General features: G+C 41.0%; 1 long non-coding RNA gene across 2 annotated transcripts in view; it reads left to right on the top strand.

Annotated features, from left to right (window-relative positions):
• Positions 1-23853, top strand: part of LOC113955395 — an 82437-nt gene that overhangs the window by 39998 nt on the left and 18586 nt on the right. The gene's annotated exons all lie outside the window — the stretch shown is intronic.

Genomic DNA, 23853 nt, shown 5'->3' with positions numbered 1-23853 from the left:
CTGTAAACATGATTTTAAAGGCCCTATGAAAATTTTAAGATCGAAAATGAGTTCCTAAATTGAGATTATGATACCATTTCTGCACCTCAGCTATGAAGATGGGCTGAGAAAATTGGAGCTGATCAGTCTGGAGAAAAGATGGTTGCTTGGAGACCTCACAGCACCTTCCAGTATCTGAAGGGACCTATAAGGAAGCTGGGGAGACTCTTCATCAGGAATTGTAGTGATAGGTCAAGGGGCAACTGCTTCAAACTGAAAGACAGCAGCTTTAGAGTAGATATTAAGAAGAAACTCTTTCCTGTGAGGGTGGGGAGGCCCTGGCACAGGTTGCCCAGAGAAGCTGTGGCTGCCCCATCCCTGGAAGTGTCCAAGGCCAGGTTGGATGGGGCTCTGAGCAACCTGGGCTAGTGGGAGGTGTCCCTTCCCACAGCAGGGAGTTGGGATGAGATGGTCTTTAAGGTCCCTTCCAACCCAAACCATTCTATTATTCTATAATATAACTGCATAATACTTTTTTGAAAACTAGGCAGCCTAAGTTTATCTTTAATTTTATATTAATGTATTTTAGTTGAGGAATTTTTTCCATCTTAGGATCTGTTTAGGCATTTGTACCTCTGTCAAAGGAAATGGTAGCACTTTACTCTAGTTTTATTCATCCTACCCATAGCAATGTAAGTTATAAACCCAAGCTGAGAGAGTTAGGAGTGGGCTAAATGGAAAGGGAGGGTGTGTGGGTAGAGAACTCACCTAGTGTATTTTCCATGAGGACCCTGAAATGCTGTGCCAATTGCTCCTGTTCTCTCTCTCAGGTGGGCAATTGGAGCTGAGGGTAAACTATATCATCTTAAACCTATGTTGTCTTTGTCAAGTAGATGTAAATCATAATGTCTCTGCAATGTCTCATTTTTCAAGTAACTGACTTGTGCATTATCCAGCCTCAGTGTATACACTTGTATTCTGGACATTAACAAGGGAACAAAATCATAATAATGATTCTTATTCCTTATAGCACTTGCTGTGTTGAATTTACAAAGGACTGTAAAGAGAGGGCCTGCATTACTTTATTGAGGAGAGGTCAGAGGTGAAAAGAGGTTAAAGTGATTTGGACTAAGGCTGTTAAAGGGACCTTTGACTGGCAATTGTGGTTATCTTGTTTTTAAACTCTTACCATCCTTGCCCATAAATTGCAATCAGGAAGACATTGTACTGTAACAAATGTGACATTGCACTCCCCTTAAACTTCCATAGACTATTTGTACCTGTGCAGAATTAGCTGTGAGAAAGGCAGATTTAGGAGACAGTGTGAGCCCACCTCATCCCTCTACTGTCATGACAAAGCAAAGCACATGTTCCCCAAATTGCTCTGAGGTATGGATGGCCCTTTCTCTGCTCTTCTGAGCTGCATCAGGCTGTTGTTTAGACATTACCGGAGAGGAGGACAAGTATGGATGTTACAGATTCCCTTTTTAGCAAGCCTGTTCCATGTAAAATTGTCAACTCCACAGTGTGGTTGCTCCAGATGAAAGTTCTCTTTCCCACCCCCAGTCAAGGGTGGGGGGGGAAGTTTTTATGCAAGAAGAGGGGAGGAATAAAAGAATATTTAACTATAATCTGCCTCTGGCAAGTCATGTTCTATTTAAGACTTCAGCGCACCCAAACAGCCAAACCTGGCAGGCAGTGCAGCTTGAGAGCAGAACTGGTTCAGCACACGCATGAGCATCCCAGGCTGCTCTTGGCAGCTTCCTTGGGACCCCAGAGCCCCTGTGTCTCTCTGCACCTCCCTCTCTCCCACATCAGATTCTCCACCACCTCTGCAGAGGCACAATCCTGACATGCACGTGGAGCTCGTGTATTTTGATACAACATGTTGGTGGTGGACTCTGTTGCTGCAGTTCAAGTGTTAATTTGCTGCTGTTTCTCTTGCTGTTGTATTAGTTGTTGAATCTTTCCCTTACATTCTCTCCTGCTTGTTTTAAGGTAGAGGTGATTGCATGTTTGTCCTCTCTCCTGAAACACTTTCCTATGCTTTATCTCCCAGGTAAGTCATGAGTGAAGACCTTGACTGATAAGTATACAGGTTTTGTGTTTGATTTCCCCCACTCTCAAAGGAGGAATTAAGTAGGGGATAATTTCTTTTTCTCTACTAAAGCTGATACAGAGAGATCTTGTCCTTTTTTCCCTTCCCTGAAGGGAAGGAGGAGATAGTGAGGAGCAGGATTGGTGTACTCCCATGTTGTATTGCAGTAAATGTTAACGAAGTTTGGGAAACTGGTCTAACTTCTGTTTTCCAGCCCTGTCCTGTGGTGGTCTCCTCCATTTCTATCCAGGTGTGTCTGCTTGGCAGGTTGGTGAGAGGCAGCAGCTCCCTGTGGAGTCCTGTGCTGTCCAACCCAAGGAGAAAAAGTTGTATTTCCCTTTCCTTCAGCCTCAGAACTTATCTTTTTCTGTGCAGTTAGAGAAAAAGTGACAGTAATGGACTTTCCCCGGGGATGTTTGTTTTATTTGCAATTATAATTAGCAGCACTAATATGTTTACTCTGTCTGATAATGTATGGAAAGACACTGATTTTGTTTTTTCTTTGTAAGTCTCTATTCTGTCAGAACTGCAAAACACTTGCACTCTAGTGTGACAAGAGACAGCACAACTACCCTTTAAAATGCAACTTAATCCATTTCTGTTGTCAATGAATACCATTACCACTCTTTGACTAACAGAACAACAGGCTGTTGTTCTGTTAGTCAAAAGTCTTGTTTTTCTCCATTATGAAGAGAAGTTGATGGTCAGGATCTCCTTTGTAAATAAACAAAGGTGGATAAAAACCCACAAGCTGCCTTTCACTGAAGCAAACAAGAGACTGTTTCTGCAGAGACAGGTTTGGATTTCCAAAGCAAGTACTGGATAATGTCAGAACTGTTGACAAGCAACAAATCTTGACTTGCAATCCATGCCAGATCCCTACTGCCCAGCTGAGCCGTGGAGGGGCTACCTGGTGGGAGTGGGTCTTCACCCTCACTAACCCTCATTTGAGTGCTGTGGAGAAAGTAAAAGGGTGCAGTGTCTGTACTTTGCTGGTGGTGTTGTACATGGGTGGTGTTCTTGTGCCCACCTTTTGCTGGCTTTGCACACCCTCACTTTCCTGGCCCTGAGCATCATACAGCTAGTGCAGCTTTGTCCCTCAGGCTACTCCTCAGTCAGAACTGACCAAAATGTACATGAGATGTACAAATGTATGTCTAAGAGCAGCCTGTTCTGGCATAGATTTCTTCCTCTGAGTCCAGCCTCGTGTTTTGGACGTGTCAGAGTGTGCAACTGCCTCTCACCTGGGCCAGCACACCCCAGAGCTCAGAGCTGGGCAATGCTTTCTCTTATTACCTGGCTCACAGTGAGAGTCTGTAGGAACTCTCCACACTCATGGAAGTCTGGTAGATATCATGCAGCTTGGAGGCATTCTGGTGGTGCTTTCTTGGTTTGGTTTGTTTTCAAAGAGTTATAAATCTTTGTTGTGCTAATAAGTCTATGTACTTGGCATATGAAATCTCTCATGGACTAATTTTCTCTCATTCTGCACCTTGTGAAAAGTAGAGCTTTGTGAAGTCAGTGCAATGGCCTGACTTGGAATTCCATGTTTTTCTGCCGCTATGGTTTATGCTGTGAGTCCATGAGAATATCCCAATTATGTGTTGATTTGTACCATCCAGGCTCCACCATTTGTCCTTTTGAGAATTTTGATTTGGCAAGAACAAGAAAACACCGCGTGCCAGACATGTCTGCAACAGTGCCTTTTAACAACCTCCCTCAGCTTTTGGCCCCCCTCCTGCATCCTGTTTGTGTCTTTAATATGTGCAGATATATGCTCATGTACCAGGGGTATGAGCAGGCATGCAAAGCATGCATTATAAACAGTTCCTGATTCTCTCTGTTCCTGTGCTAGTTAAGCTATCATAGTTCCTACTGCCAGGAAATTCTCCCTTTTATTTTCTTTGCACAAACACAGCAATTGCCCGCATATCTTTGCCTAGGCTTACATTAAAATAAACTCTTTTTTTTTTTTTTGAGTGATATCAGTTGTACTGGGCCTGATTCTGGGATATATCAGTCTCTAATATGACACATTTTACTGAAAACTAAGAGTGATCAGCTTCTTTAAAAAGCTATTTGAAATATCAAGGGGGATCAAGCTGTTGAAATAGGAGTAGAGGGATCCTTGACTGAATTCCTAGCTGAACCTTGCCCTATGTGCCAAGCAAAATGAATTCAGTATTGCTTCTTGACATGGCTTTCCTAAAGAAAGGTTTAAAAATCTGGTGGCACAGTTCCTTCTTTCCCAAAAATACATACTCAAACTACACCTTTCCATTTTTTTTCAAGAAAGGTAACCCTCCTGAATTGTGTGTAACCTCACCTCTATTATTTAGGAATTAAAATGTTGTGTGCTACATCTAGACTCTGCTAAAAGAACATCTAAGTTAGGCATTAAAAATGCAGGAAGCGTCATATTTATGGTTAATTCAGTTGCTTTTGTACCTGTGTTGAGGTGGCTTCTGTAATTACTGGATTGTGCAAGGATCCTTTAAAGCCTTTTCACTACATATAATTATTTTTGGATTTGTCTCCTCTGTGCATTTCCTTGCTGTGAAGTGATGTAACAGGCAGGTGAATTGCAGGAAAAAGTGTAGGAAAAGATCCCTATTAAGCATCACAGTTGGCTGTGTGCTGAGGCCCATACATATGCTCAGGTGTTGCAGAGCTGAGCATTCCCTGCCAAACCATTCTCTACCCTCAACAAGCACTTCTTTGCCTAGTTTTGGTCATCACAGTGTGTGATGTACATTATATTAGTAGTCAGTAAGCATCAATACTATTATCATACTGCTGTAGGCTTTGAGGGCCTCACTTAATCCTGTATTTTTCATTTCTATTTTAAGAAATACCTACTATATCTCAAGGAAAGGTTAAAGGTTAAAGGTCCCCACATTAATGTTCCAAAAGTAGGAAATGGCAGAGCAGGAGCTGCCTGTGCATCCCGACCTTTCCAGGTTTCATTTCTCTTTTCAGAGAGCGAATCAAACCCCATCCAGAGGTCGGCTTGTAGTCAGTAATCTATGCCTGCAGCACAACTTAATAACTCTTTTTCCCCCTTCTTTCACGCTCATTCATCCCCTCCCCCATATAGTAGGAAGTGGGGGGAAAAAATATTTCTCAGGGCTCAGAGCAAAGTTAATCCAATAATTGTGGTAATTTATGAATTGACGGTTGATAGCAGAAGACTTAATTATTATTCTCAGCCTTAGCTGGCTCACTGTGATCAAATATGATTACTTGTGAAGTTGGGTTATTGTTAAATGAATCATAAGCTGAGCACAAGGCACTGACCTGATGGCACTGTGGTCCTCAGTGGCATTGCATTATGAATTAGATCAGTCCCTTATCTTGTGTAGGCCCTAATCCTACAAACACTTGTGAATATTTTAAAATCTACTGGCAGAATAAATCCATGTCTGAGGATGGATGCAACCTGAGATGAGAGGATTTTGGTAGCCTTCAGTCCTTACAGATGCCTTTTGGCTGTTTTCACCCTGGTTTATATTTGTATTTGTGATCTTTGTACTTTTGTTTTAGCCCAAAATTCAATGCCTTTAGACAAAGGCTACGAATTTTATGACCTTTGCTTGTCAACATGGGAGAGGTTGCAAGTTAATTCATAGGCCTATTTTATACAAAGACTTTATTTTGTTCTGGCCTAGTTACTTTTATAGGGTCATCCTTAATGTCAATAAAAAATGGAATCCAGGTTGGATGAATCCTGTGTGTTCTTGCACAGCCCCTGTATGATCCAGCCTATACAGCACCACTGCTGTGTACTCACAGTCACCTTCTTGACATCAAACCTACTGATTTTTCCAGTGCATGTTTATTGGGGGTGTGTGTGCATATTTACATACCTGTGTTTCTTTTTCAGATGGATGTCCCCTTTAATCAATATTTGATTCACACCATCAAAACAAGGTTAGAAAATGCAGTGCCACAGGGAGATAGTTAACCGGGGGTTTCACCAGGAATCTAGTGATCTTTTGATGTATTTACAATAAAAAACCCACAAGAGTAGAGGTGGCTCTAATTTGCTTTCGTAAGATCTCTTTTAAGAAAGCTGATAGGAGGAAATAAAAGAAAAATCTGGCTAAGGCATGGGGCTTAAAAACCTGAAGAGCATCCCTTAGCCCCAGAAAAAGTGGTAAATGCAGAAATCTGACTGAATCTTCCCCACTGCCCTGAGAACAGAAGCCACAGTCTGGTAAGGCAGGATGTCAAGCAAAGGTGGTCTTGTTTTTAAGGTAAAAATGGAAGAGCAAGAGGAGTGCTGCAGGAGTCCCCTAGAAAGGGAATGTGGTCCTGGGTGCGAAGAGACTGTGGGATGCCCAATGATGGCCTGTGCAGATGAGACCCAAGGGAGAAGGAAAGGGAGAGAACAACCTGGGAAGCAGGGAAAATATGGTCGGTGGTACAACAAAGATAACCTGAGGGACTGGGAGACCAGGATGGAGACATGAAGACAACCCATTTCTGTGGTCAGCCAGGTAGGAGTTTCTGCTCTCAGCATCAAAGCTGATGCCAACATCCACAGACTGTCCTGTGAAATACTTGGTGGCATTGCTGTGTCCTGCAGACCCCTGCAAAACACCTCCTGAAGTGGAATAGATAAATTCATGCTGTCTCAACTACATATGTCTTCTTGTGGAAAAACAAGTAGGTGTGATTTGACAACCAACTCTGTGATTGGGCTGATTTGCCTGCTTTCCCTTTACCCCATGGAGAGCTTTTGTGTGTGCTTGTGTTTAAAAATACCACATTGTTTGTTTGCTGTCAACCAGAGTCCCTACTGTGCTTCTAAAGTGCTATTCTAGATACTACTTAATTTGCTAATGAATTGCTTTGGTTTTGATGCGTGTTTAGTGTGCAAGTCACTCAGAAAGAAGGAAGGACCAAGCTGTTGCATTTAAAAGGCATCGTTGTAACGTCAAATGTTCTCAAAATCCCAATAAAAACCAGTTTCCCAAAGATTTGTGAGTAAGTTACTGCAGTGTGCGGTTTCCCAGATCAGCCCAGCAACGATGGAAGTGTAAGTCTTCTATTCAGCCTCAGGCTTTTCTGCTCCCAGCCATGCATGCACTTCCAAATGCTGCTATAGCAGCAACGTCTCAGCTCAAGAGACATTGAGATTCAAAGAGAAGTGGAAATCCACACCCTTTTCCTTCCAGATGCCATGGAAAGCCAACTCCCAGCATGATGACATCCATGCTGTTGCTACAGTGGCAAATGAACAGTGTCCAGTGTGTGATCTGGCCTCCAGCCTTCCTGCTGTTCCACAAAATATGTTATTCCAGCTCAAGCTTTTTAGACAGCTTGTTGTGAATGCACAGTGAGTTTTGGGAAATGGTTATGTAGAGGGTAACCTGTGCTTCCCAGGATGGGACCAGTTACCCACTGGTAACTGAGTCCCTTAAGGAGGAAGTAAAATGTCCATACAGAACCATGTTGGGGCTGAGCAGCGTGAATGCATGAAAGATGAGCTTGCACTTGTTCTTGGAAACCTCCTTCAAAGAGTATAAGCACTTGCAGAGCCAGGCCAAAGTCTTAAATGTGTAAGCAGGAGGTTTAATAGCATATCCAGGGTGTCTCCCTGGATATGCTATTATCCAGCCCCTTTCATGGACAGCTCTCTGTACTGGGTCTTCCCGAAAGCTTCCTAAATGCTGTTGCAACGCCCAAGGCAAGAACCTGGAACCACTGGTTCTGTTTCACCTTAGGTACACTCGGGTTGCAGCTGCAGCACATGTGTGTATATTAGAAATAAAACACTGTTTTGTCAGTGTGTTTGTCTAAATCCTCCCTTTGTCAGGCACCCTGGGAAGGGGTGCCTGGGGCTTCAGGGCTGATTTTCTTACCTGCTCTGTAGACCTGGTGCTGTAAAACAAATACATTCTACTCTGTGATGCAAATGGATCTCATTTTTGGTGTGGAAAGAATACTCCTAAGAGTTTCTAGGTTTATGTAAATACTTTACCCTCTGTGCTGGCAGGGAGACACAGTTTAGCTATTTATGGAACTGAAGAACCTTTGATGTTGGCATCTGTACTATAAAAATAGGTCACCAAACTACCTTCTGCTGTGGCTTTTGAGCTGACTCGAGATCACTTTAACTGATGATGTCTAGATAGAGAACTTGATGTCCTCGAACAACATACTTTCATTAAGGTAGCACTTTTTCTCTTCCTATTCTTAGCACTTGATCTGTGATAAAAATTTATGGATCCCATCTGCTATATTCCATATGAGGTAATAGAGGAAATTGCACATTTCAATTCCTAGTCGTGATAGAGGTAAATACCACCAGAACTCTTGAGTCTGCAAAAGTTGGTGTGTGTTTGGGTTTACCAGGCTTCTCATGAGTACAAACTACCTTCCCAAGGAATTCTTGGGTTTGGAGTAGTGTTTCTTCAGCTTCACTGTCCCACTTATCTTCTTGAACACATAACTGGGTTTAACTGGCATTTGTTTAGCACTGGCTTGTGTCAGCCAGCCTTTCCATGAGGAGTAAGGGACAATGTGCTGATACAGATAAACAAAACTAGCTCAGCCTTTGCCACATTATGTAAATAGCAGATTTATGGAGTTGCCTGAAGGAAGATTATTTGTGTTTAATTGGCTGATCTCTGAGTCTGTATTCCAGAAAGGTCTGACCTCAAACATGCTGAAGTCGATGGAGGAGTCTCTGTGCATTTCCAAAAGTCTGATCCAGACTCCAGTGGTGCTGAACTCAAACTCCCAGCAGCAAACACTGCTGACAGGTCTATGCTTTCCTCCTCTCTGACCCTTTAATGTTTAGTTCAGCAATCAAATTCAGCCAGTGTGGGAGATCACATAAAGCAAATTTCAGAGCAGGATTTGTACAGTTTCCACATGTGCTGGCAAAAATGAATTCCCAGGCTGCTTATACGTTTGACCACCACCTCTCTTGCTTCCCAACTGTTTTGATGTTCTCCAGACAAGGAACACAACTCACCCAGTGACAGCTCAAGCAACTGCAACCTAAATGGGACCATCCTGGTTCTGCAAATCAAACTCTCATAGCATCCAGTTCACAAATATCTACATCCCAAGATCTGTCTGAGTTGAGAAAAATGGATAAATAACTTCAAATAGATACATCAAAATCTTTGGTTGTGGTCATTGTGTAGTTAAAAAGAAAAAATACATTTTTTGAAAAAATATTTCTAATTGTTCAGGCAACATTCATAGACTGTGTGATGATTTGTTCTGTTTATTTTACTGTTCTTAGATAACAGTAGTTTGCATTCATCTGTATTTCACTCTAAAGGACAGTAATGATTAGAAAAGCCATGTGAAGATGTGTGCGTGTATGAGATTTTATATATGTATATAAATATATACACACAATTCTTTGTTTTCCTATAAGCTTTGAGAGGAGATAGTTTCTGCTGCTATTGTTTTTTTTACCCCAAGAGACAGTAGGACAATACCCCAAGGACAGATATTTTCACATACTGCTCTACATTGTACTCTTCTCTCTATTTTGCATGGTTAGCTTAAAGTTTTAAAACCTTGCACAGATCCCACTTACATAGGAAAAGAAAATTATGAAGGGCAAAAGACTATTAAAAAAAGTACTCAAATAAAACCAATCAAGGCTAACATTTTAACACACACTGCTTGTTGCACAAAGCACTTTATCAGAGCCAAGCTCCCGGGAAAAAAATATCCCCAGTTTTTCTTCCAACTAGACTAACATTTTCAGTTACTGAGAAAAAAGTCTTTTTATAGACCTAAAACTAAAAACAAGTGCATAATTACAAAAACATTTGAATATAAGTGGACAAGCATGGGTTGATTGATGGCCTGAATGAGTGGATTTAACAAGTGATTTTATTATATTAGATTTTTTCCATGGTGTATGCTTGATTATTAATAGTTAATGGCACACATAAGCCAAAGACAAATAGGTTTGCATGGACCAGTTGGTCTGATTCTGAAATGCTGCCTTCCTCATGCAATATTCATGTTTAATTTATAGATGCTTGCATCCACAAATGTGTAAGTAAAAGGGATGTGTAAGAACACACAGTAGTTACCATTCTCCCTGATGCTTGCCAAGACAGATTTTCTCAGTTGGTTCCCTGTGGTGAGTGGCAGGAAAAGCAGCTGAGATGTCCAGGATGCCACTCCATGAGAGCAGGTGGAAGAGGAAAGCTGTCTTCTCAAATAGTAAGCACTACCAAGTAGCAATTTCAGCAGCAAAACATGGTTTTCTCAGGCTCCCTGGCCACATGTTTCTACTTGACTGTTAGGTTTTGATTTGGTGGTGTGGATTCATGTGCTGGTGTTTGAAACATTAATCACAGGCAGGATTATAAAAACGCATCTGGATAATAAATCCTGTATTTGACTGTTAACTTAACACACTCATTGTGGTGGTTAACATGGGTTGATTGGGGGTGTAAAAGAAGGCGATAGTCCAAGTACCACAGGTTGTTCCTCATGAAACCATCAGAGTGACAAAGCCTGGGCAGCATGTGGGAATCAACACCTATCAGTGTCCACTTATGTGCTCCTTTAACTCTATGCACAAAAAGAACATCAAACTAATCCCCCCTTTTTTTTTTTCTGACATAATCAATCGGACAACAAGTGTGAGTAACTGTTGACTACTAATTCCTTTCTGGAAAGGTTCCTCACCAGTGTCCTGCCACTCCACTGACCTGTTACGAGGTGTTAGTCAGCTGTGACTCAGTTTTCTAAGCCTGCTCATGTTGATACACTGTTGAAGCACTTCTGGAAATAACAGTGACTCATGCTCAGTCGAGTAGGTCCCACTGAGGCTATGAAAGCGGGATGAACTCACCTGCAATATTTTTAGTGCTGTGAGTTTCTTTAGGCTAAGAAAACTCTTGTACCCTGTAACATATCCCACATCTTCCTAGGAAAGTTTCTTCAGGCTTTCATGCAGCTGTTCCTAGGGAGGTAGGAATGTCTCATCTGTATCACTGGATCATCTCTTGTGCCTCATCTCAGGACTTTTTAGGAGGGGTTTATGAAGAAACCCTGTGTTTTGAAAGATGTATTTGAGCTGGAACAGGTTTCATTGAATCATCAGTTTTAAGTATTGATGAAACTATGGTGGAAAACAATCAATATAGGCAGAGTGTCACAGAGTTCAGTGTAGGTTGCATTGAGCAGTATATTTTGGCTTGAACCCATATTTTTCATACTTGGGTTAGAGTTTTGCCTCATGGTCCATCAGTGAGAGGAACAGCTTTGTCATTGCATAGCGCATTAGATCTACCCTGCAGGAGCACCTTGGGCATTCCTGCTTATTCAGAGGGGAAGCAAAAGGTCTGTGGCAATTGCCAACTCGTGTCACATCCAACAGGTGATGTGACAAATAAGCCTTCATCTGTGAGGCTTATTTTTGTGCACATATGTCAGTCTGTAAATATACAATATGTGTGAAATGCCTGTGTACTCCTGAGGGGAAGCATCCTTGTGTTCACATCATCCGTGAGAATTAGCTGAGCACTGAGTCCCCCGTAATTAAACTGCTCATTCCTTGGGCCACCAGTTGTCCTTCTTTCTGTGTTTCTACATATGGTGGAAGAACGATTTTTGCTGCTTGGAGAAAAAGGAAAGGGGGGGAAGAGAAAATACTCTGATTTATAGGCTTGTATTGCCCGAATATCTGGGTCAGTAGCCAAAATATGAAGCCGAATAACACTAAAGTCTGGCCTGTACCTCAAGGATCTCCTCATTTTAGCTGTAGTTCAAATTATAGTATGGCATGATATATGTAAATACCGTGGAAAATAACTTAGTTTGGTGCAATGAAAGGAGAGCAGCACTGCAAAAAAAAAAAAAAAAAATCCAATTTCCCATATTCAACTTGAATAAATCCCATAGCTCTCAGAATCACTGATGCTATCTCTGGATTTAGTTCTGCTGCGACCAGCAAATAACGAGATGTGTGCCTTCAGCAGAGCCATTTCAGAAAAACCTTCTGGGAGAAAAAATACTCTAATTCAGGCCCCTGTTTGTCCAAGTCTTGTGTTGGTCTCTGTTAGAGCTCACCATTCCCCTATAACCTGCCTCTGGAGAGCAGCAGTCTCACAGCTTTCCGGGGATAAATGAGAGAGAATTGCTGAAGGGTTAACACTGATAACGGGAGGTTTAGGTGATTAAACAGAACTCTGTGGCATTTACTTTTAGCACCTGCAAAGTAGCAAACCCAGGTGTACATGGAGCAAAGTGTCACATCCCCCTTTTGTCAGATGTTTGAAGGTGTTAACCATTTCTTGGTTATCTTACTGACCTCACCAGTCTTTGTCCCTGATTTGTGCATTAATTATGAGATGAAGATGTTAAGTGGAAAAATAAAAAGAGCTGAACTCTTTGCTTGGCATAATAAAAGCAACATATATTTGCCAAGAGCAAGATTTGCTAGTGTATTTAACTAAGAAAAGAATATTAGGGGGAAAATGATGATTAAAAAAAGGAAGAGGTTGGCCATTACTTGCAACAGAGTTTTGTGGTTCTGTGCATCCAGAGAGAATGACTCATTATTTCTGGATAACCTGCTGATGTCATTCATGAAACTTTGTACGTGAGCCATAGAGTAACAGAGTAGGTTTATTCATACAGATGAGGACAGTATGCGACAGTACAAATGAGACTGTACAGAAAATGTGGTGACACTAGAGAACAACACGATCCAATGTTTCTTGCCAAAGCCTCATCCTGACTTACAGGCCTCACTGCCCAAAATGTAGCTGCAGAGAGAAAAATATTGGGTCTGCTGTAGTGATTCTGCCAAGTGAAGCAGTTTCACGTGCTTTTGATTCGCAGAAAGCATCAGGGAAAATATCGACAACAGAAAATGCTGTTAGCAGAGAGTGTCTTATAAAAGATACTTAGATCTTGTTTTGTGTGCCATGGGAATAGTGTACTATACTTGGACAAAGAGGAAGTTTGTTTCTGAAAAAAACAACAACAAACACCCTCCCAAAATACTTCTTAGAACTTTCTAATATAATTATTAACTTTCAAAAACTGCAAAGCTCCCAGTCCAACACTCCTTCCACAGAAGATTCAGGTCCCCAGAGAAGAGCTGGTTTCACTTCTGTTCTTTCTGTGTTTGATACCCATAAAACAGAGAATTTGGTGTGACTTCCTAGCCCAGGCATCCCTGTGGAGGTCTGCCAGTTTGATTCCTGTCCTGATCTGTTCTTATTTCACTGTTGGAGTGCTCCCCACATATAGAACAACTGTTACCTGTGCAGGTCCTATACTAGGAGAAGAGAGGGTGAGCAGAAGGGAATTGTTTGAGAATGCTATGAAAACATAAACTAGAATGACCTCAACCCACTCAGTTGCCTCCCCTGATTAAAGAATTAAGAACCTTTACTTCAAAGAATAATGGGCAATTTGTGTTAGTGAAGTTCAGGACTATAAGAAATAAAACTTCCATGTTACATATCCTAGATTAGAGTTTAAATATAATTTGTAAAATACTCGTAATGTTGGGCACTGAGCAGTCCCTATGTGCTAAATCAGACTGTAACCTTATCCTGTAGCTCTTCCTAAAGAGAGGGGAAGGCACAGTTAAAACATGAGCAGAGCCTGAACTTCAGTGCTTCTGGATATTGCTGTGCTTAGTCATGCAATCTACTGTTCTGAGGAAGCCTTTGTAGCTTTATTATTGTTTTATAAATGCACTGGATATACAAAGATTTTGCATATGAATCCTCTATCTAAAAAAAAAAAAAATCAGAAAATAAGAATCTGAAGGTATTTATCAAACAATGACTATAGAAGAGCATTTTGACTTTTAGCAACCTGTGGATTAGACAATTGGAAAACAAATCCCTGGGTTTGGGTTAGGTTTATTCTTTGAAAACTAAGTTGACTTTTGTTTCCATATAATATAAAACTGCTACTGAAGGGAGAAGCCAATAACTTCTTTCTTTAGCTGCACATGGACAGTGCTGCAGATGAATATATTTGCAGCTATGAATTTCAGACAAAATTGTTTAGATATAATCAGCTTAAAGGGAACTATTTTCTGAAGCTAAAGGTATATAATTGATGCAGTTTTAGCCATAAGAAAATGTAATAAAAAATGCTTTTGTTTATAATTTCAAGAAAGTGTTTATTTAATTTAGGATTTGGTTAAGGCCATGAATGTGTTTGGGGTGCTTTTTGTTGTGGGGAGGTTTGTTTGTTTGTTTGTTTTGGTTTTTAAATTTGTCTACCAGAAAAGTACAAACTCCAATCCTGGGCTGTTTTATTTCTTTTCTCCTATTTGAATGCTCCAGGTCGGTGTAGTTTTAAATGACATCCCTTTCCCTTCTTCCTCTCATGTTTTGATCATTCTCAAGAGATGAATAGCTACAAGATTGGTTTTGCTTTGATGTGAGGCAATGCAATATTTTCCTGGCATCCTGGAGGTTACCTGTGAGGGAGAACATGGATCTCACCATTTCTTTTTGTTATGGTGGTAATTATCTTTATTTCATTTAGTTATGTTTACTATAATCCTTAAACAATGCAATGGCGTGTAGCCAAGACAATATTCCCTGATGCTTTAGTTCATTATAATACTCACTTCTTTTTCTCCTGCCTCCATTTCATTGGGATTCTGAGGTATTTTTAAGCACTGCAAACACTTCCAACTGTTTTCAGATCCTCACATAGATCCTGCACAAAGCAACACATCTAAAGTGTCCAGGTGTTGCCTTCCCATTCAGTACTGTCCTCCCTAGTGGGAGCCAAGGAAAGTCACAGCAGGCAGGACAAAGCCGGTCAGTTATGCAGGCAAAACTGTCCCAGGAACAGTTTTGGTCGGAAAAAGCATTATAGCTGAACTTGAAATGCTTTTGTGATATTGTGTTAGTGGTGCAGAAAATCAGTGATAGCAGGAGAATCCTGTACTCATCCTGTGTTGATGTATTATACTGACACATTTTCAGGATGAAATATTCCTCTTTTGAGAAAAAGTCTTTGCTAGTACTTCTTTCTGTCATTTGCAAGCTTCAGCCCACAGAATCAAGAAGAGTCACTCAGAGGACCACTTTTCACCCTTTTCAATTGAAACAGTTTCTGGTATTTAGTGTTTTTGTTGTTTGTTTGTTTTTTTAATGGGTCGAATTCCCAGCCTTTTTATACCTCTAATCTCAAATCTGGAGGTGTGAACACTCCCAGGGTGTGAACTCTGGGTACTCCAAAACAAATATGGGTGACAATGGTGGACTTTCATCAGCAAGAACACTTGAGGAATCACACAAGCCCCAGCACTAATAAAACTTAGTTAATTTCATCTTTTATGTCTTATCACTGTAGGTTTTGTACGTGAGAAGGTCAAACTTCCGTGATTGTCTCTTCTGGGTTGGTAGGGGTTGACCAGCCTGTCTTTCATGTGTATTTACCAGTATTTACAAAGGAGCAAGACAGTGCAGTTGTGTTCTTTATATGGAGAATATTAATAAAATCTCCATCCTTTACCTGCTCATTAGTTTGGGGAAAAGTTGTAAGATCTTAGTTCACTTCTGAGACTAGTGATGCCTTTTCAGACTGCACTGTTTCTGAGCAAATGCTTTAGTTACTGGGCAAGGGCTACAAGCTGAAATTCGTGGAGACAGAGGGAACAGTTGTGCTAACCCTGTTCCTGTAGGGACTTAAACCTGGCAGAAGAAACACAGCAAACAAGTTGCAGTCGTGATCTACCCGTGCCCGGGGTGATGTGGTGTAGCAGCTCATCCTTCTGTCACTGAAGCTGTGCCTTTAACCACAGCCCTAAAGTGTGCAGCAGAAGAGGGAGAGGTATTTTGCAGGTTTAGGACAGCCAGCTGGATTTCTGGAGCCTCTGAGAACCAAATCCCACTTCAGCAGTACTGAACTGTTCCCAGTTTAAAAGGAAAAAACCTTGGAGCCAGTCCAGTTTAGAATGGGTTGCCCTTAACCAGCTAAATAACCTCAGTGGGACTCAAAAAGGAATCAGTTCTTGTCTTACACCGGGTAAAATTCATAGCTTCTTTTTTTTTTTTTTTTTTAATCCCATCCATTATTTAGATTAGGTTTTGCATATATGAATGCTTATGTTGAACAGCTTTTTATACCTATTTTGTATCAAGGCTTGAAGGTGTAAAACACATCTATTAAAAAAGAAAAGGCAACACAAAAGGAAAAGGTATCTTGGGTGCTTTTGTTATTTGTCAGTCTCTAGGCAACTCCTGGCTGAGGGTAAAGCTAAATTAAATTATTGTAGTAGTAGACTGATATATATATATATGTGTGTGTGTGTATATACACACACACACCTTAAGACATATTTTTAACACATGTGCATCTACCACACCTTGCATCTGACAGCTTTATTTGAATCCAGGCCATTCACTGGGAAAAGCAGCTAATTAATTTATCTCATGAATATCAAATATGCAATTAGTCACAGAGCACTCAGTATTCCAGCCATTACCCCTTCTATGTAGTCTCCACACTGGTAACAATGATTCCAAGAAATGACTCCCATTCAGTGCCTGACCTGCCATAGAAAGACATAAATGGGTTTACCATATGCTGCTTAATATTGTAATTCTTTCTTTCTTCTTGTGTGCATGAGCGTGTGCAGTCGGCTAATGGGTTCTCTTCAATCACACAAGGGGAGTAAGAGAGTGTTTAGAAGATTAAAGAATATTGTAGTCTCAAACCCCTGAGATGAATATTTCTGTCCAAAGACAATTCTAAAGAAACACACGTGCATGTGTGGGGTTTTTTTCAGGTGTTACTGTGGGTAGGACAAGAGGTAATAGGCTAAAATTGCAGACAGGGAGATGAAAGTTAGATGTTGGATGGACGGCTTTGAAAAGGTAATGATAGTTATACATTGCTAAACAGATGAGCAAGGGGAAATTGCACAGTCTCTGTTACTTTTGCTTTTTAAGGAGTGATGTGACCACACCTAGAGAACAGCTTAGGCACAGCTGAATGTGACTTGGAGGGGAACAGCGGGAGATCTAAACTCTCATGCTCCTGTCTTGCCTTATGGCTGCATTTCTGTTTCTTCAAAAGCCTCATCAAACTTGGAGGCTGTATTTCCATCCTCAATAACAGGCTCAGAGATCAAACAAGCCGAACTATCAGATGAAGCTGAAGCACGTTTATTTACCATAAAGTAAACATCATTACTGTTGCCCTTGAGATATTTTGTAATTAAGTACAATTTCCCATGCTGGCAAACCTAATGCCATTTATAGAAACACTTCCATTAGTTCATGATTTAACCTTGGGGAAGATACTGTTGGTTGAACAATTTTAAAAATCAGTAAGTATTACTGTAATTGTAGGAAATCCTTGCAAGATGAGGTCCAGCTCCATTCTCTGTAGCTGTTTGGCAATACATATACAGCATAGCAATTAGGAATTGTTTCTGTGAGAGTGGAACAGTAGAAAACATCTCGTTATACACCACTGAAGCATTTGGTCGTACATCTTGCCATTTGCAATAGAATCTAAACTAATAAAGCATTAAAAAGAGGGGAAAGAAGTTTCAGTACTTTTTCCAAGTCTTCATCTTTGAGGACATGGTTTTACAGGGGTGATGTGAGGTTTAATGATGAGCAGAAATCTATCAATGCTTTTGTTTTTATGAAGTTGTATTTAATTTCTTAATTTTGTTTAATGTCTGAGGCTCTTGATGGATATTTTTATAAGTTGCCAAGCTAATAGCTCATAAATAAAGCACAACAACCACTCTGAGTTGCAGAATGTAGGCCATTGTGTTCTTGGCATCGAGCTGCTAGTTTAGATGTTAGTATGGAAATCAGTCCCTCGGATTAATCACCAAATAGAGCAGAGGGTGAAATACTGGGGTTTGGCTGAATCAAAGTCTTTGATGAGGGGGAGGAAAGAGTTTGTTAGTAGTCAACATGTAATTCCCGGGCACTCTGGTGTTTAAAAGAAAGTGCTATGCTGCACATGTGGACATGTTGTAGTGTTCTGAAACTCCAGGATTTAGCACACTTCAGGTTGTTGGTGGTATTGTTAACATTGGCCTTTTTCTTTCTGTGTCTTGGGGTGACCTTGAGAAATGTGTTGCCACGCCTCTGTGCTTCCACCAGCGCTTATGGGAAGTGCTTAATGGGTGCCAGCCTCTGGTACAGACACCATGGAATGAGGGTTGTCAGGTGAAGGACCACCACCCACCCCACAGGTAAATCCCTCTGGGTATCCCCTTCCTGCTCCAAGGCTCACATCTCTCATGGGTAGGAAACTTGCACTGTGGAGTGAAGGTTTTGCTTGTAGAAAAAAGAATCAGCAGACAAAAATATGCATCCGTATATTGCAATTTTATGTAGGAAAGTGGATTATTGATGGGTTACCTTTTTACAAATAGACGAAGAGTGTGAAGTGATTGTCCATTTATCTGAAACTACTTTTCCAGCCATCAGTACCTACAAGAATAGGCACTGTTCTTCCCTCTTTGTAGCCTGGACAAGCTGTGACCCACTTGTGCCACCTCCCCTGAGTGAGCAAAGCTGGGCTGTCAAGGTGAGGGTGATGCAGGGGTGGGAGTCTCCAGCATGAGCCCCAGGCTCTGGGCTCACTTTGAAATCCCTCTGGGACCAGCAGACCATGATGTGTTTTGCATTCACACATCGTGGACCTGTCAGTGAGCCTCAATGGGAGTTTACCAGCAACTTTTTTGTAGCTGTAATAACTGACCTGAAAGTCAACTCTAATCTCTTAGGGCGTTAGATGTAAACAAATGCCACTCCGCATAAAAATGCCTTTCCCGTATATTCTTTTTTTCCCTAAAGATTGAAGGAAATGCTTTACAAAAACAATTCTCTTTAAACACTTAAGGGACACTAATTACTTTTAATTTCAATGTGCGATGGTCCTTATCCAAGGGAAGTATGCTGCATGGGCTATAAACCATTTTTATATCATATAGCATTTAACAGAGCATGCCTGGAGTTAGTTGAGCAGCCTCCCTGGTTCTCTGATCTCTATTATCCTTCACCATGATTAAACATTCAGTGTTTCACTGCCTAACGGTGAAGGGCATTCAGGAAAGCTAACTGAGCTCTTCTCTCCAAACTGCCTCTGAGCAGGGCTGTTTCTCTCTGTTTTAAGGTCCTTGTAGCGGAGCATTGCTCTGTCTGGGGAGGTCAGAGGGTGATCACAGCCGTGCACACACGGGTCAGGTCCTGTTGCTGTTCCCACAGCAGAAAGATCAGCTCCAGTGACAGTGTTGTCCTCAGTATCCCAAAGCTGTGGCTCTGGAGCTTGCTTTCCAAGTTTCCTTATGAAGCTGATGTAAAAATTGTATCCTATAAAAAATCTTATCCTATAAAAATCCTCTCTCCCACAGCGAGGCAAATATCCTCTCTATAAAGCCACTACATTTGTTTGGATCATTTCCCCATTTCTTCTCTCCTCTTTGCTGGTGTGAGGCACTGGATGGACACGGACACTCGCTCCCCACAGAGAGCATCTGCAGGGCAATGCTTGGGATTACACTGGCTCTGCTAAGAGCTGAATCTCATTTAATTCCAGGTCAACCCAATAATCCCAGCTCTTTCTAGAAGGCCAATCTGTTTGCCATGTTTTCACATGTTCAGTTTCCTGCTCCCTTTGTACCTGATCCTGCTGCTGCCACCCTGAAATCCTGGAGATGCAACTCTGCAGGGTCATCTGTGTAGGAAATAGGCAGCTAGATGTTCACTTATGCGAACAATTGGGAACAGGTTTATTCAAGCTTAAAATCAAATAAGCGCCGTAACCCTTTTCTGTGTTGTTGTTAGAGTAGCCACTCACCACATCTGCATTACTAGAAAGCTGCTACTGGCAGCTTTTCAGCACTCAGCTTTAAATCTTCAATAGTTGTTGTTCAGGTCACAGTCTGTTCCTCCTTTTGTGTTTGGAAATATCTTAAGATATTGTAGCTACTACCAGAAATAACCATGTTCTTAAGCTGTTTGCTGCACACCTTAGGGAGTGTTGAAGTGTGTGCTCCTGGAGATGTTTTCACTCCACTTACTTTGGAAATCAACATCGGGTTTAGTGGCGAAACTTGGGCAGAGCATATGGAAAACCACATGGTGATGGTTTGCCACTCCAGTCCATGAAAGTGGCTTAGCTGTCCTCCCATTCCCAGGCATTTCTGCTTTTGGGGAAGGATCTGATTCTCTCTGTGGAAGGGATGGACCTGATGCCTGATCAAGACCGATCATTTATAAAGCCAGGTGAATAATTTTAAAGTCTCTAATGTTAGTTCTGGTCCTGACCAGAAATCAGCAGACAGAAGCACGTATCCATATATTACAGTTTAATGTAGGAAAATGGATTGTTAATGGACTGTCTTTTTACAAATAGATTAGGAGTCTAAAGTGATTGTGCATTTATTTTAAACTGCCTGAAATTCTTAATATTGTTGAAGCACGACTCTATCCTGAAAACTTGTTTCTTTTTCTTCTAGTCTAAGTGACTTAAATATTTTTGTCTACTCCTGCTAGAAAACCAACATGACACATACGATTACTTTCATGAAAATACATCATCAGCACTGATAACACTGGAAAAAATGCATATAAATCTGAGAAAGGCAACCAGTTATAATTATGGCTAAGGATATGAAATCTGTTTTGCTTCAGTGTTTATGATTACATGATTGCTGCTTGAAAACAATGATAGATTTATATTCTATCAGTAGGATAACTTTTTTAAGAAAACCAAACCTCTCAAATATATATAGTAAAATGGATGCTGCACTATTCATTTCAGTGAACTTCAATCTCACTCGTAACCTCTGCACAGAATTGTTATGTTAAAATTTGCAGAGACCCAAAATATTTTTCTCCCAGTAGTAGCTTCCAGTTGTTCTTCAGCCTAAGTAGGATTTGAAGCAGTGACCGGGAGATGAAAGTCTCTCTATGCCATTTTCAATCCCCTGAGCCGTCTCGCCACTTTCTGCATTTAGTTTTCAGAAATTAATTTTTAAAAAAGGGAATTGTTTTTGCAAGCATCCCTTTGAATTCCATCCCGGTGGCACTTTAGAACATTATTGCAAATTATTCAATTTATATGCATAGTCAAGCCTACATCATATTCTACTAAGGCAGGAAGAGACCAAAAAGAAAAAAACACAGCCAAACCAAACCAACACCTAGAAAAGAAAGACAAGAAAAACAAAGTCAGAAACCAGGCCACTATTCTAGGAAAATATTTTTCACTAGGTTGAAAAAATCACCTGTTCATCAAGGTGATCTTTTTTAGAAAGTCACTGTAAGGAGAGATTCAAATGACTGCAGTAGAACTGAAAATATATACTGTATTATGAGCCCTAATTAATGCAAGTATTAATGTTTTTGGCTTCAGATGAGATGATCCAGCATTCTTAAAAATTAATAAAAATTATTACAGAGACTTTACGCACATATCTGAACATGTTCCAACTCAGCAGCTCATCATTATGCACAGAATAATTGTCTGCTCATTTGCATCCTGTGAATTTTAAGGCTATGCCTGTATTACTTTCTCATATACTTTGCTTTGCAGTCCATGCTTCTGATGGGAAAGGTGAAGTAACAAGGAGTGGTTAGTTAGCTCTGGAAAAAGTGTGAGGCATGGTACCATCCCTCCAGTTCCATGGGTTCAGTGTTTTTCCCAAATCCTACACCCAACTCTCTGGAAGTGTCCAGGTGTGAAACACCTCGTCCTCTTTGGATTTGAATGTACAATGGATTCGAGCCCAGTCCATTGCCTTCAGAAATGTTGCAATAATTAAAATTCAGAAATGCATTGCTAAAAAAAGAAACAAGAAGGCACGTGATGGCGGAGCTGAATTCCAGCCTGCAAGGCCTTAAGATAAATGCTCAAAACATAGGGCACATTTATCAGTCTCAAGAAACGCTCAGGTATTAATGGTATCTTTTTACACGCGGAATCAATTAGAGAAACAAATGAGTTTTTTCTAATGCTGTGCCAAATTAACTGTATGGACAAACTCCTTTCATTTAAATGAAGAAGAGAGGAAAGCTGGATGTCTTTGGCTTGGAGTCTTTGAGCTTGCTGAGTCCCGTGAAGAGACACAGGATAAACACAACAGGAGTCGTCTGATGGAGAGAATATGATAGAGTATCCTGAGTTGGAAGGGATCCCTAGGGAATATCGAGTCTAGCTCTTGGCTCTGCACAGGACAGTCCCAGGAATCCTGTCATGTGTCCGAGTGCATTGCCCAAACACTTCCTGAACTCTGGCAGACTTGGGGCTGTGACCACTCGCCTGGGGAGATCTTCAGCCACACCCAAAGAGGGGCAGTTTTAGCAAGGTGCTCCATAACAGCTTTTCTGTTGGCAGGGTGTTGAGAAACACAGGTTTCTTGTCAGAGGTGGAAAGACAGGAACAGTTTTGTTCCTCTCAGCTGTAAGTGAAAGGCAGAAATGGTGGTTTCTGAGGTATCTGCACTTCTGCTTGTGCTGTCTCTACTCATGGCTGATGAATAAGGAAGGCCACACAATATGGACTTTTGGAGATGCAAGAGCTGCTATTTGCATCACCTCAGACAGGCTTGAGCCATTTCTCTTCACTCCTGAAGGTTTTGTAAATGCCCCATGGCCTGTAAAAGTCCAACAGAAGGAGCAGAGCCAGCTTGCCTGATCCTTACCCGGAGTCAAAGGGAGTCAGCTGTAAATTGCTCTCTCTATGCCATGCCCTGTTTTTTAAGAAGGCTTTTTCCTGGGAGGCAGTTTGGAATTGCTTTTTTTGCTGGCTTTTTGATTTGGTTTGCTTAGAGGAGCTATTAATTACAAGTTGGTAAGGTCTCAAATGAGGTCTAGAGCAGCTGCTTCGAAGACACAGATAAGCTGCTGTGTGGTGATGGCTCTTGGCTGCTCCTGACCTGGGTTGAATTTGGGCAGTTGCTTTGTTCTGTAATGAGCAATCCCACAAGCTATCCAGCCTTCCAAGCCAGACTTTTTAAGAATTAGAGTGCACTTCTAAGATTTAGCCTCACTGTTTATAGAGCTGATTGCCCTCGAGTTCACCTTGGGCCTAATTGGCTTACTGGCTTAATTAACAAAGTGCTTATTAATGTCTAGTGGCAATTAATTTTCAAGGGATTATTTTCTATTAAGATCATGAATACGGTATTAACATTGTGATTCTGGAGAACCAACAAGTACAGGTTGTGGGGGTTTTTCTTTTATATATTCAGCAAAATTTATGTATTTGGTCATATTGTGCTGATTTGCCCTGCAGTTATAATAATTAACATGTGCATAAAACCAAGGACTGCATACTGAGATTAAGGCTTGGTTGGAACAATGGAATGATAGCTTTTACTGGATCTGCATAAAACATGATGGGCTGATGAGCAAATAAATGACTTTTGTCAGCAAACATGGTATTTGAATGGTGATGAGCCTACATTTTGAAAATTCAAGTGCGTTGTTTGGTGTTTTAATATTTATAGGTGCATGAAAGTTGGAATATGGACAGTGGAGCTTGAGTTCTAGCTATGATCCACAGGCTCACTTCAGAATGCCAGCTTTGTGATATTTCATTAATGTGTGTTTTAATGGGACAGTCTTACTGCCATATGAATCTGGAGGTGTTGGGAAAGGCCATGGATGTTGCTTTGGCATACAGTGTAAACTCAGGGCATATAAAGGCATACCTCCCTGGACACAAATTCCTTGTTTTTTACCTTGCTGGCTCTGGGTACTTTCTGAAGAAACAGAGCATTTGATAACCATTAGTCATTGAAAGACTTTTCTCTTGTGAGC

Source organism: Corapipo altera, unplaced genomic scaffold, assembly GCF_003945725.1.
Source record: "Corapipo altera isolate COAL_440 unplaced genomic scaffold, ASM394572v1 239, whole genome shotgun sequence".
Classification (NCBI taxonomy): Eukaryota; Metazoa; Chordata; class Aves; order Passeriformes; family Pipridae; genus Corapipo; species Corapipo altera.
This window is presented reverse-complemented; position numbering and strand designations above follow the sequence as displayed.